This window comes from Macaca mulatta, chromosome 2, assembly GCF_049350105.2.
Source record: "Macaca mulatta isolate MMU2019108-1 chromosome 2, T2T-MMU8v2.0, whole genome shotgun sequence".
In the NCBI taxonomy this organism is placed as follows: Eukaryota; Metazoa; Chordata; class Mammalia; order Primates; family Cercopithecidae; genus Macaca; species Macaca mulatta.
The window spans coordinates 176,004,202-176,017,437 of record NC_133407.1 but is presented as its reverse complement, the minus strand read 5'-3'; the positions used below and the strand labels follow the sequence as shown (position 1 = coordinate 176,017,437).

The 13,236-nt window shown below is 35.6% G+C and overlaps 1 protein-coding gene across 23 annotated transcripts in view; it reads left to right on the top strand.

Moving 5' to 3' along the window:
- The window catches only part of BBX (BBX high mobility group box domain containing), a 279,823-nt gene that overhangs the window by 114,685 nt on the left and 151,902 nt on the right, over positions 1–13,236 (top strand). For all 23 annotated transcript variants that reach the window (XM_077993981.1, XM_077993978.1, XM_077993976.1 and 20 more), the window contains one exon: positions 3,794–3,867. The gene's annotated coding sequence lies outside the window, so the exon portion shown is untranslated. The remainder of the gene's footprint in view (positions 1–3,793; positions 3,868–13,236) is intronic.

Genomic DNA, 13,236 nt, shown 5'->3' with positions numbered 1-13,236 from the left:
CAGGTGATCCACCTGCCTCGACCTCCCAAAGTGCTGGGATTAACAGGCGTGAGCCAGCGTGCCCACTCTGTTATAATAGTTTTTGCAGTGTTAATGCATAGTCGGTTAGTAATTTCCCAAATAGTAAAAGCCTACATCATTTGCCTTGCTATTCTGTTGGCATATAGGTAGGTGGTAGGTAATTTTTCTTTTTTGGGGGGTTTTTTTTTGTTTGTTTGTTTTGTTTTTTTGTTTTTTCGGGACTGATGCCCAGGTTGGAGTGCAGTGGCCCTATCTCAGCTCACTGCTACGTCCACCTCCCGGGTTTAAGCGATTCTCCTGCCTCCGCCTTCTGAGTAGCTGGAACTATAGGCCCACACCATCATGCCCAGCTAATTTCTGTATTTTTAGTAGAAATGGGATTTCACCATGATGCCCGGGCTGGTTTTGAACTCCTGAGCTCAAGTGATCTACCTGCCTAGGCCTTCCAAAATGCTGGGATTATAGGTGTGAGCCACCACACCTTGCTGGTCATTTTAAAAAATAAGTTTATACTTGGTTCAATATTGAGTACTGGAGGGGAGAGGATTTGCAAATCTTTCGTCTGCTATTATAAAGGGCCCATCTGAAACAATGAATGCTGTAGTCTTCTGTCCCTGCTACCTAGTGTTTTCTGATACTGTTTTTGGAGAATCCAAACAATATGGACAAATCTGTAATTACTTAGTAGTTCCTTTGGTTTACTGCCAAATTATCTAGGGAACTCTTAAGACCTGTTTATATTTAATGTTTTTCAACTGAAAGGCTCTGGGAGTAATGAGGAAATGCCAAGGTAGGGGTGGGAAGGTGACAAAGAGGTAATTCAGATTTGCATTTTTTTTTGAGAGAGATTTCCATTCTCAGTGTAGCTGACATTGTAATTTCAGTTAAAGACTGGTGCCTGGCCAGAAATGCCTGTGAAACAGCTGTGGTTTAAGCTTCAACTGTAAAAGACAGATGGGTGATTTTAACAAAAGTTTTGTCTTTATTCATAGTTTATGTTGTCACTTTTATTTTATATGTGTGTGTATGTGAGTGTATATATGTTCCTGCAGTTATCTTTATATGAAGATATTTTATTTCAGCAAATGATTTAACTAGAGATCAGACTGTCAGTTTATCATTTCTAGGCCTTTAGCCTGTAGTGGACAACAGTGACCTGAGGCATGGAATTCATTGGCCAAAATTGCATAACAGTTGGTATAACAACATCATTTTCAGTACTATAAATTGCATAATGTGTCTGAGGCCACTGTTGGGAATAACAGAATATATGGAGTGGGAAAGGGTTATGCACGCCCAGGACAGGGAAGGCTTTAATTAAATCAAGAATTTTTTGACTACAAGCACGACTACATTATATTACATGGAAGTTAAAGCTTGGTGATTAAGTTCATTTTATCAACATGTAGTATATGAAATAGTGAGTTGATCAGAAGATAAGAATTGTATTCACATAAAGGTGGAGAAGTAGTTTTATAGTAGGAAAAGTCTTTTAAGAAAACTTGCATTATAAAGTGGAAATTGGAATACAGTACCTACTGAGGAAATGGAGGAAGTCAGTGGATGGTTTTGTGGAAAAGTGGGTATTAGAACTCCTAGTTTGTGACCTGTACTTGCTTTGGGTCTCAGAAGTCATGCTGGCTCTTAGATTAGAAATACAGCCTCTTTGAAAGCATAAATGTAGTTGAAAGCAATAATTTAAAAATTTGCTTTTTCATCCCCTGCGTCCCCCATTTTTAAGGTATAAAAGCATGAGTATTCTGTCTTCCGAAGGATGAGGAAAAACAATCCTTATTTCCTTTTCCAGCAGTTTGGCTATTTTTGTTGTTGTTTTTACTGCATAAATGGAGAGGCGTCTGTACCATGCATGGTATCATGCCCAGCAATCTTTTTTTCATTTGAATGTAATTGTTCCTTAGCAAATAATTGCAGTCCAGAATGACTTTTATTGAGCTTGATTGAATTAGGGGTATGTATGAAAATGAGTTAGTTAAAGCTTAATCTATTACCCAGAGAATTGATGAAAATATCAGAAAAGCAGTCATTCATGGGGATTAAATATTCTTCTGTGTAAGTGGGCAGCATGGTTACCTCAGAGTCCCTTCTGCACTGACTAGGTAGTAGTGACATCAGGGTGCAAAACACAGATTTGGCATACTAGGGGATTTTGCAATGACGTGCCTTTGAATGTTATGCTGGACATTAACGCTAATTGGGAATCTGCCTCATTGTAACAGGTGGCACCTCACCTTTTTTTAGAATAAAAAGCTTTTTAAAACAGCACCTCAAGGGGGAGTGTGAGAGCTGTGCCAAAAAGCCAGTTGCTTCAGCATGTTTCAGTGGTGGTTTAGGCCACATCTGTAAGATAGGTTTTTCAGATGCCAAGTCAGATGCCCTGTTTGTAAGGGACAAATAATATATAATACATGGCTGTCCCACCTGCCATTATGAAGTTTCTCAGAGGGAATCCTGGGCTGTGCCAGATCAGTGCTGGCTAGGACTGGGAAGGGAGTGTGCAGTGTCATGGGTGGGAAGCAGAGGCCTTGAAAAGGGAAAGACAAGTTCCTAATGAGGCAGTGGAGCTAATCACCGGGACTCAGGAAGCCAAGGCCCTGTGGGGGTGATTGGAGGTTAAAAGTAAGCCAAAGTGGGACCCAGAGAACACAGACAGGTACCAGGTGGCTCAGATGAAAATCTGCCCAGGCGTTGGTCTCAGGGCACGTTCAAGTCACCGTTCTGTAGGGCTGTGCTCATACTTAGGGCATTTGCCCCTGCTGGCCCACCTGCCTTTCTGATGTCTCACATCACCACTCATTTCCATCAAATCAGAACGCTCTCTGAAATACTAGTGATTTAAATGCAGACCAGACTATGCTGCAACTGCTTTTCTGAGGCTACTCATGTGGCCATTTGTAATAGCCAGATAAAATTTGGAGGGTTTCTTATGATATTCAGTTTCCACAGTATGTAGCTTACAGATTGAGAAGAAATATATTGTCATAATCTGCCTAGAGCAGGGAATTATTTCTTTTAGTTGAGTGTGGATTTAGTTTCACCACTGAAGCAACCTAAATCTGTCTTACAAAGAAACATAAATGATAACTTTTGAATTCTTAGAAATGATATGGTTTAGGGATATATATTTGCAGTGTTATTAAAATAAAATTCCATTTAGTTTACATGTACACCATTTCACTGATTTTGATCTTATATTTACTTCATCCTTTATCCTTAAAAAATAAAAATTATTTTCTATTTGGACCCCTCACCCCGGGCTGCTTTCTTGTTTGTTCGTTTTTACTATCTTGCCCTATTAACTTTAAATTATTTAAAAGGTAAATCTTAAATATTAATATCTGAATCACAGTTTATCTAGTTGAGTGGGGCCAGTCATTTAAAATAACTTGGATTTACTCAGGGTGTCAATTTAACCCTACGTTTTTCCAGGGGATTTGCCTGTAATTCTACACTTAATTATAGCCAAAAGGCCAAGAAGTTACTGCCCATGATTAGTTCTTAGTATGTGTAACCTTAATCTCAGAATTTCCATTGAATAATTTTAATGACCGTCTTTTTGTTAAAATTGACAGTAAACACTTTAGGCCACTTTCTCTAACTAGCATTGGCATAGGGAGATTTGCCTCATGTTGATTGTTTGGTTGGTAATTCATTTTATTTGGAGATTATTTTGCTAAAGAGAATGAATGTCAGCTTTATTTGAAAGACCTTCCTGGCTCACCATTTTAACTACTTTTTTATGAATCCTTCACAGAATCCTGCTGCATCACAGAAGCTGGAAGTTCTGATGTTCCACTGAAATCACAATGGAAAGTCTTGACTTGACTGGTAAGAGCTGTTGTGAAGGTCCATCTTACTAACTTACCTGGAAGCAGTGAGGCAGTCAAGAACTATGTGCTGTCAGAGCTGGTCTCGACTTTTCCCCATCATCCATCTTGATCAAGGAAGTGTGATAATTGGATATTTTTTTTCTTGTCAATTTTATTATTTTTTAAAGTGTGACTTTTATTAATTTCCATTATCAAGTAAGTTAAATTTTCTTTTAAAATCATGAAAATTTTAAAACTAGCCGTTTCAAAATCTCTGATTCGTTTCTCCACAGTACTGCGTTATTGGTGAAAGTCAGTTTTCTAAAGTCCTAGATACTTAGAGGTTATATACCTAAATAGGTATTAAATTGATCTATTCCCCCAAAAGCTGCTTTTTGTACTCCTGTTGGCTTTAATTGAAAAATGAATCAGTATCGAAGCATTATGGAGTTTTTCTTACCTGTTAAAAATAATAGAGGTGGGTGTAGCTGCATCTTGAAACCACTTTAAATATGAAAACCACATAATGAAGGAAAAAGTTGAGATTTTAAAATATATACATGTGCCAAATTATATAAAATTCTGAAACTTGCAGATACTGTAACTGTCCCTTTGTATGTTAGTTATTTTCAAAGCTGTTGTTTTAGGGGAAAAAGTTTTTAACTTTAATGTATGGCAATAATATTTTAAAATTAGTTTTAATAATAATTACTTAAATGCATAGAGTTTCCCCAATCTGGGAATCAGATGTGGGATTGCTTTACTGGTATCTGAATACTTTATGGTGAACTGATGATATATAAGACTGAGGAAACTGTTGTGAATTAAAATGAGCAAATATAGTAAATATTGTTTAGTTATAGTTTCAGGAAAGGAACTTATTCTTTAACTTTTTAATTAAGATTAATCCAAAACCTTTTCTGTTTTAAAGTATATTTTGTAGCTTATTACATCTGTCTAGATTATGTGTCTACCTTTCCCTTTTGGTAACTATATCACTGAATGTTGCTTCTGTGATGTCAGCATAAATATAAGGCCTCTGAACCAGTCTCCTAAAAGTCATTGTCTAGGATTGTACACATAGTAAAATGTATATGATTTACTTGAATGTATATTTATAATAGGGGATTTAAACAACAACAGAACTTTAATGCCAGTGAGAAGATTGGAATTTAATTATTGTTTTTCTTCTTCACTGTGCTATCCTTCAAGGCACATTTGTTACAAATATTAATACAAATTCTGAATTTAAGAATGCCAGCCAGAATACAGTTAATTATGGTTTTATTGAGTCAGCAGTATAGACTATGGAATTTTCAAAAATTGATACTGAAATTTTAAGTATGTTCTCATTTGCTAATCTAAAAGAGAGTTGAGTATGGTGAGGTTTAAAGAAAATGGAATTGGTAGCAGTATTCTGAATTTGCTAAATATGAATACATATACAGAAAGCAAAGTCCGGACCCTTTATCTGACCTATTCAGAAAAACTAAGTAATTAACCAAGATTACTATGGCAGATTTCACTAAGTAGCCATCTGAGCCAACGATTTCTGAATGTTAATCAGATTATTGCAATTGAATGTTTTATTGACTATAAGCAGAAATTGACAGAAATTCACACTAATGATAAAATTTAAAATGGAAGCTTAATTGCAGATGGCTAACACTGCATACTTTCTAGCTGACCTATATGTTTGTCTTAAATACAGTATTAACTGAGAAATAGAAAAGATGCCATACAAAACCAGGAGTAATTGAGGAAACAAATCCTAGAAGATGTTACTTGGCAAAAGGATGCCAGGGTTCAATAAATCTGGGAAACAGATCAGTCAACTTAGTCAATTACATTTCAATATCAGAAGAGCCTCCAAATCTTAGTGGTTTATGGCAATAAACATTTATTTCTCATTTATGTTCATGTCCCTAATTAGTCTCCTGCCACTCTGCTCTGTGTCCTCTTCATTCCTGAACCAAAGCTGAAGGAGCAGTCTTTCTGGCACGTACATGTCTTGCAGAGGAAAGAGGAAAGAGAAAAGTGATGGAACTATGACTCTTAACAAGGGTGCTTGGAAGTGGCACATATCATTAACTCTCATGTTTAATTGGCTAGAGCATGTCACAGAGTGAAACCTGCATCATGTGAGAGAGTGGCCTTGTAAGAGGGGATAGGGAAAGACTGATAGGGAGAAACAGTACGTATTTTAACTATTATATCTGCAAAATACCATCTACTGCTTTTTAAGAGACAGAGTGCACATAATGTATTAAAGATTCCAGGAAGTTCTTCAGTAAATTAATCTATTTAACATGTCAAATTATTTGACCATGAATCTTTTTGTGGTTACGTGGAATGCTGTCAGTGACAAGTTTTAGGGATACAATCCAAGAGTTTCTTGATGTTTTGAACCTTACAACTTTTCCTAAAACTTAGTGTATAATAGACTTACATTATTCTTTTATAGGTAATTTTAAAATGAATAAAACTTACTGCAAACTGGACCCTCTGTAATTTGCATACAGAATTAGAGAAAGGAAATAAGATACTTAAAATAATTCTTTTACCTATATATAATAGGTTACAGAACTTTGACAGATATTATCTAATTTGATATAGGATGAGAATGAGGAAATGGGTACTTTGCTTTTTACAGTAGTAATATATTAATCATACTGGATATAACAGTAGCCAAATGCCTTTGTCTACTTAAGTTCAATTTCAAGAATCATTGTAGTGATGAAGAATGCAGACACCATAGGGAACTTAACAATTGCATCTGGGAGTTTTCTAAGGTACTCTACCTGAGGTCACATTTACTATACAGTGACTTTTGCATTATTATTATCTCTTAAGTCTTCTAGAAAATTGTTAGCACATAGAACTCCTCAGCCAATAGTGGTTTTATTCATCTCACAGATATCAAAAAACATTATTATCAAACTTGTGTGGATTAAGATGATTGGTTTAAACATCCAATAGTATATAAACAATGCTTTGTGATAGTTTATAGTTCCTTAAGATTGGGAGTAAGGAATATGCTTAGACATCTGTATTAGTCTGTTCTTATGCTGCTAATAAAGACATACCCAAGACTGGGTAATTTATAAAGGAAAGAGGTTTAATGGACTCACTGTTTCACATGGTTGGGAGGCCTCACAATCATGGCAGAAGGCGAAGGAAGAGCAGAGGCACATCTTACATGGCAGCAGGCAGGAGAGCATATGCAGGGGGACTCCCCTTTATAAAACCATCTGATCTCTTGAGACTTATTCACTATTACAAGAATGGCATGGAAGAAAACCCACCCCCATGATTCAGTTACCTCCCATCGAGTCCATCCCACGACATGGGGATTAGTACAATTCAAGGTGAGATTTGGGTTGGGACACAGAGCCAAACCATATCAACATCTGTATCTTAAAATATATATATCTAGATATATATATAGATAGATAGATAGATATACATACACACACACAGAAGGCAAGACATACAGCAAAACATGGGTTTTGGATTCAGAGATATCCTAGTTTTGGCACTTTTTAATTGAAAACATTTGGGTGATTATATTTGACCTCTCTGAAATGTTGTTTTCTCATTGTAGTATAGGGATAATGATCTCTACCTTGTAGCATTGTGAGAATTAAATGAGATAATTGAGTTAATTGCCTGAAAAGAGTCCCTGGCACATAGGAGCACTCAAGAAGTAGTAGTTTGTAAAAGAAAGATGTGATCAAAGTTCAAGAATCTTGATACCCTGTACCATACCTCTCTGATAGACATCCAACAGTGCATATCTAAAATGTGTTTGTTTATAAACACTTATGTCCACACACCTGCCAAGGGTTTTTAAAAAAAATTGTCCTGAATGCATAAGAACTTACTCATTCTTCTTTACTTCTACCGGAAATTGGAAGTGGCTTTATCCTTACTGCTGAGAGAAAGGGTGAATCCTGTAGAAATATTAGTTACCCCATGATCTAATAATTAACTTCTTGTCACTAAGAATTTAGAAGTCCCAAGGACAGAGTGATGGCCAAAAGCTCATATAATTTATGGCTTTTACTCTGCATATTAATAAGGTCAGCATTAAGTTGCAAAAAGTATCAAATTTTATATAATCTTGAGGCAAGGTACAAGAACAGAAGATGGTACTACTGAAATTTTTTTCCTCATATAGAGCAAATACTGTTTGGTTTCAGAAGAAATAGCATTTCTATTTTAAGATTTTTATGGTACTGTTCTCCAGTATGAAGGTTTAACTAATTTAGACTCCTTAAAGCAGGGGTCCCCAACTTCCTGGGCCTCTAACTGGTACTGGTCCATGGCCTGTTAGGAACCGGGTTGCACAGCAGGAGCTGAGCACCACCTAAGCTCTGCCTCCTGTCAAATCAGCAGCAGCATTAGATTCTCATAGGAGTCTGAACCCTACTGTGAACTGCATATATGAAGGATCTAGGTTGCATGTTCCTTATGAGAATCTAATGCCTGATGATCTGAGGTGGAACAGTTTCATGCCCAAACCATCCCCCCCACGATCCCTACCATTCATGGAAAAATTGTCTTCTATGAAACCGGTTCCTGGTGCTTAAAAAACTTGGGGACCACTGCCTCAAAGAACTTCTCTATTGACATTGTCCCCTTGTACTTTCAGAATCAAGTATAACATAGTAATATCTTTTATGATTCAAAACCTTATGCTTTTTCTAAAATGACTATTTAATTTTAAAATCGCACATGTATATAAAAATGATTTTTTGGGGCCTGAATTAGTCTTCAAATTGTTCCAGGCTCTTCTCTTTATAAATGGAGTATCTTTGTAAACTATTAGTTGCTTATTCACCTGGATTATTGGTAGAGTAAAACCACCTCAAAAAATATAAACTCTTCATCTTTAGAGGTTGTATTAGTTTGCGTGTGTTGCTGTAACACATTAAAAAAAAGTGTCAGACTGGGTGGTTTAAACAACAGACATTTATTTTAAGTTGAAAGCTCTGGAGGCTAGAAGTCAGTGACTAAGATGCTGGAAAAGTCAGTTTCTAGTGAGGTCTCTCTTCCTGGCTTATACCACCAGAAGGGGCTGCCTTCTTGCTGTGTCCTTACATGGCCTTTCCTCTGTGTAGGCCACGAGCTCTAGTGTCTCTTCCTCTTCTCGTAAGTACATCAGTTCTTTGGGATCAGGGCCCCATCCATATGACCTTGCTTAACTTTTATTTCCTCTTTATAGGCCCTGTCCCATCACATTGGGTACTGGGGCTTCAAAATATGAACTTGGAACGGAACACTATTTCATCTGTAACATAGGTTTTTGTTTTTCTTTACCACAGAATGAAGTAAAAGTGTTTTAAAAAATACTTCCTACGTGATTTAGTCTATAAACAAGATACCTGGTTTGTTACAATCTTCTAAGATTCTAAAAATATCTTTGATACTTTTGAGGAGGGAGACGTTTGAAATTACTGAATTCCTGTTTCTTCCACTCTGAAGTCACCATCCATTAAAATAAGGTTCTTATAAGTGAAGGAATTAAGCCTAAGAACTTGAAAATTCAAGTGATTTATATAATGGAGGAAGTACATCATTGTAAAAATTGACTTCCATGTGTATTTATTGTTATCTAGGAATACTGGGAATGTATTTGAAAATTGAGTTGAAGAAGATAATTACTCTTTTGGGTTATACCTGTTTCTGTTTACTGTATCAAGCCAATTCACATTTTGTAATGCAATATTCTTTTACTTTGTGAATCCGTTGAGAGTGCAAACAGGGAAATGGCATATACTTAAGATTTTGGTAAATAGGAAAAAAAAAATTCTGTATTTGAAATAATGCCAGCAACTTCTGCTCAGCCTAAGTCTGATAGATATATTTAATTATTGTCCTGTCTCCGTACCTGCCTTCTTTCTTTTTTTCCAACCCTTCATCAGCGACCCTGTGAGTAGAGTACATGTGAAGGTTGTGAGATTTAGGGCAGGCACTTTGGTTTATGTTGGGCTTTAAGAGATGCAGTGTGATACCTGGCTTCAGTTAATGTGTACCAGAAAGGTTGACTAAAGTCAACATTTGAGTGTTTTGTTCTGGGAGGTATTTGTAGGATATTGCTGTATTCAAATTGATCTGTGAAGTTGATAGACAAGAATATTGTGTTTATTTTGCATTATCTTGTATAACCTGCTTAATTTGCAGTTGTTCTGCCTCTACTGTGGCTGTATTACTGTTCATATAAAACAGATGAGTTATCTAATTATTTCAGTGTTCTTAACATTTACTATAAAGCAGTTTATTACCAAGTGTCTCCTTATGGCGGAAATGCTCCGTTTTAGGATATTAAACATTACCATAGGCACTTAGAGTGCACAGGTTTCTGAGAGAGCCAGCCAGATGTGGGGGAACTGGCTTCTAAAGAGGGCTTAGCTACCTACTGTTTATGTGGTGAGCACTGTCCTAATACATTGTGTCACAATAGTTATACTGAAGAATTGCCAAATAAGAGAAAAGTAAAACCTATCAAATGTGAAGTGTATCCACATGCAGAGTAGCATATACCCTCCTGTCCGTGAAGGCAGCACCTGGATGGACATGAAACTCCGTCCATGCCCTCAACAGAGTTTTTGAATACCACTATGTTTTCAGCATTGTTAGAGTTACCAGATCATTAAATGGGTGTATTATAAAAGTCAATAAAGAAAAATTTGAAGTCAGCAGCTATTGTCAATCCCCTTAAATACCAAACCTCTTTTTATAACAATCATTTTGTCAGGCCATTTGGAAGGACAGAAGCATACAGATCATCTTTCAATTCATTTGGTGAAGTGAACATTTAAATAAATCATAAAGTTTTCAGTTTTGAAGGTTTAGTTCCTGTTAAAATGCTGGGAGTTGCCTATCTTTATTATTCACCTAGAGTTTCACTTTTTAGAGAACAAAAGATACATCTTTCTAATAAGGCTATTATATCTTATTGATAGTAGAAGTGTTTCAATCATGTCTCTTTTTATGAGTTTTTCCCTAATCAGCAAAATTATAGATTTTTTTTTTTTACCGGCTTTCTGCTATAATAGAATATTTTATACATTGGAGTTTATTATGCGCCATGAAAAAATATTTTAGAACTTTTACTTTTGAATACTTACAAAGATCTTGATTCCTACCTCTAGATTGTCAGCTGCAAAATGCTCACTATTGATTCCCAGATATTAATATGGATAGGCAGAAACTTAAGAGTTTCCTTATGGGAGACAAATCTAAATGGATCACTTAAAAAAAAGTGGTTGTTTTGTTTTTGGTTTTTTTTTTGTTTGATTGTTTTTAACTGTAGAGTGATCTCTTAGAAACATGGGCTGTGGAGTCAGATAGACCCAAGACTACACTAACTCGGCTGTTTACCGTAACTGGGATGTGGTAGTTACTTAGCTTTCTGTGAAATGGGGCAAATACCTGCCATGTAAAGTTGTTAGAGGATTAAAAGTACTAGAGGGTATAATGTCAACCCAGCATATGGCAGGGACTATTAAGGAAATGTGTTCTTAAAATGGACAGTAAGTAAAAAAATGATCTATAACTTGTTTTACTTCTTAACTGCTCCTTGAAATTTAATTTCATGTTTATTACTATCTCCATTCACAACAAGAGAAATGGTCCGGCTTCAAACTGTACATTTTTACTATGTTGGGAAAATCTTTATTGAATACAAGATGGACTTGCTTTCCTGATGATTTCATTAGGAAAGAATAAATTAACATTTACTCTTATTGTTGGATTTCTTAAAATATTTTCTGTACAATTGTAAGTGATAGAAGTTTGATTTTATTTGAATTGTACCTCCTGCAATTTTGCAATTTTAGTAAAGCCCAAACATATGAAAATACTAGGAAATAAGTCATTTGTCATTCAGTGGATTATAGTTAAGAATATTATTGCTACCTGCTATTAGTATTAACAAGATTATCAGCCCAAACCATATAAATTTTTTAAGCATAAGAACAGATTTATATAGTCTAGATGATTTTTTTCAAAGACTATAATTATTTGAACAAAACAAGGAGATATAGTACGATTCTTAATGAGAATTCACTAAGTATGGGAATTTAAAGTATGATAATTAATTTTTTTTTTTTTAGAGATAAGGGCTCGTTCTGTTGCCCATGCTGGAGTGCAGTAGTTTCATCAGAGCTCACTACAGCCTTGAACTACCAGGCTCACGTGATCGTCCTGCCTTAACCTCCCAAATAGGCAGGACTCCAGGCGTGTGCCACCACACCTGGCTAAGTTTCCTTAAATTTATTTTTTGTAGAGATGGGTTCTTCTTACTATGTTGCCCAGGCTGGTCTTGGCTGCAAGTGATCCTCCTACCTCAGTGATCCTCCTTCCTTAGATTCCAAAGTGCTGGGATTACAGACGTGAGCCACCATGTCCTGCTGAGTGCTATTTTTTAAAAATATTACACACTGATAATTATATAAATATTTAAAAAATTTAAATAGTTCATTCAACTATGACCTTATTCTGTTATTTAATTCATAAACTTCTAAAGAGATGCAAAATTTTCCTTTATTTCAAGTTAGTGGTTTAACATTTCATAATTAATTGGTCCAAGAGAAAAAAATTTTTTCTCTATCTTCAGAAATGTTCTGTGAAAGTATTTATTTTCTAATAATTTTCATGCACATAAGCATAAAAATCAATACAATTTGGTCTCTGTCCCATGTATCAATAGCTATTTTGTATTAATTTTGAATATCTCTCAATAATTAATATATCTAAACTTGTTTTCAAGGTAGTTTAGTACCCTCTATGAAATACCTTGGTTCCTTCTAAAAGTTGCTTCTTATTTATTGTATATGTGTTAGGTGTTTGTGGTTTTTTTATAGCAATTTTGCCTTTTCCTTGTTGAGTATGTAAACATCCAAACCATAACCACCATGGATTTTATAGACCTTAATTGTATACTTTTAAAATTATTACTATATATTGAGAAATCGAAACCTTTCCAGACTGCTTGTGAGAGTTTGTGCTCTGGATCATTATCCCTCTTTAATCTTTCTCCCGCTCTGTTCTGTTTCTTTTTAGAACCTGAGCTACCTGTAGTAATCTCACTGGAAAAATGTTTTCTTTAAAGATAAATAATGTATTTTCTATTCTTCTGTATAGCTAACAAATACTTACTAATTATCACGTGCAAGGCAGTGCGTTACACACTGCCAGGATCAGAATGTGGTAATATAAGGCAAAGTCCAGGCACAAAAGAGGGAGATACACAAATAAACTTCTAGTTCTGAGGAAGACCTTAAATCCCACTTAAGGATATCAGGGAAGACTTCACAAAGAGGAGGAAATAACGGAAGTGTGGAAGGGTGAATAGACTACTTGGGCCAGTGGGATGGGATAT